Below are 1,994 nucleotides of genomic sequence, written 5' to 3' on the forward strand. Positions count from 1 at the left end.
GTTACTCAGATCTGGCTTCCACTGATGACGGTTGGTTTGCATGTCTCATGGAGTGTGGGAAGGAGAGTGAAATTGCTTGTAAACTTTTCAGCTACAATGAAATCAAACAGGTACTGGAGGGTAAAAATGCATACAAGCCTTCCGTTGTGTAATACAAGTAATACTTCTTCACTGAAATCATATTAATAACTGCTGAATATGTTCAAAGTCTTGGATAATGATTTATAAACAATGATATGATTATTTAAACCATCCATTAAAATGCCAGTATAGCATTAGCAACACATCACTTATTTGTTAAACATAAAATAGTTCAGTAGTTTCCTGTAACACTATAGCGAAACAGTTGCAATAACCTAAAGTACACTTGTACTGTAACGTGTCCCTCACTAAACTTATGACCCTTAGTTGACTAGTTATTTATACACACAGAAAACACTCTCTCTCACACACACATACACAGAAATACACACTCATATAGACCCACACACAGAGAAACACAAAAACACAGAGAAACACACACAGAAACATACACACACTCTCACACACACACGCACACACACACAGAAACATACACTCACACACAGAAACACAAACACATACACACATAGAAACACACACACTCACATAGAAACACATAAAGAAACACACACACATACACATTGAAAAACACACACACAGAGAAACGCACACAGGTCACACCTGAACCATGACATTAGACTGAAATATTAAATGATAATAAATCCTGACAGGTGTCGGCGTCGGGAGTGAAAACAGTTGTTGTTTTTGTCTCACCAGAATGTTTGTGCTTTGGTTGGTCAGTGACGCTGACCAACAGAAAGAAGGTGAAGCGACAGAGGAAGCGGTGGAGTCAGACCCTGAAACTTTAGTGTGAAATAACTTCTGCAACTCTGACGCACACAGCAAGTCTCACAGCAAAGTCTTCCCGCTTCAAGACAAAGTGGAAACCACCGGGGAGCCTTTGACTTTGACACCACTTCAGAAAGAGGAAGCATTTATTCTCACACTGATGAGAACACGTGCAGGAGTTTGGGGAACAGAAAACTCTTTCTTTACACTGAATCTTTATCTTTAAGGGGGTTCTTCCTTATTTAATATTTACATCGTTCAGTATATGATATTTTAAAAGCTGTGTTCCGCTTTCACAGCTCAAGCTCCAGGTCTGAATGTCGGTAATGTAAAAAAATGTAATTTAGACTGAGTAGTCCCTTTATTTTTAGGGTTATTGTGTCCTTGTGACATCATGGTATTTCTCCTTTCATTTTACATAGTAAACAATGTGTGTTTTCTACAGTTTAAAAGTACTATTTCTTGATTTACAGTAATTAAAAGCATCTTCTATCGTGATATTCAATTTTTAATTTTACACCCTATTTCTGATGTGATTTTACAGTGTTTTACCATAATTTCTACAAACATTTTTTACAGTGTACAGCCAGATAAAGTCATAACCAACAGTGCTGTGACCCCAACTGATGGATTGGATAATCATTTTAATATTTGAAACTTTGTTTCCCTTCCAAGTAAGTAAATATGTCTTTATCTTTCCCCTGATGAACTAATGAGTCTTCCAACACCTACAGTACATGTCAAATATATAATGAGACAAATAAACTACACAAACAGTCAAAGAGAAACATAAGCCAGGGAACCATCGTCTCCTCCACCCTGAGTGTGTTTATGAATAAAAGCATCCGGTATTGTGGCAGCACTCGACCTCCTCTCGTCTCCAAAGGTTCAGTGTGACCCTGGAGTCACACCTCGTCCTCCTGCAGACACTCAGGATGTTGATTTCCGGAGGAGGACAGAAGACGCCTGTGACGTCCACACACAGTCACAACACCGGCTCCTGTTCCTCTTCCTCTATGTTGTTTGTGCAGAAAGAGATAACTGAGTTTCTGGCAGCAACTGAAACTATCAGCTCCTCCAGAGTCCCACATTCAGACTCCAAGAGAGGAAAATCCATGCTGTGA

The 1,994-nt window shown here is 39.1% G+C and overlaps 1 pseudogene; it reads left to right on the top strand.

Moving 5' to 3' along the window:
• The window catches only part of LOC131970722 (sialidase-4-like), a 12,841-nt pseudogene extending 10,847 nt beyond the window's left edge, over positions 1-1,994 (top strand).

The sequence above is a fragment of the Centropristis striata genome, chromosome 4 (genome assembly GCF_030273125.1).
Source record: "Centropristis striata isolate RG_2023a ecotype Rhode Island chromosome 4, C.striata_1.0, whole genome shotgun sequence".
NCBI classification, from domain to species: domain Eukaryota; kingdom Metazoa; phylum Chordata; class Actinopteri; order Perciformes; family Serranidae; genus Centropristis; species Centropristis striata.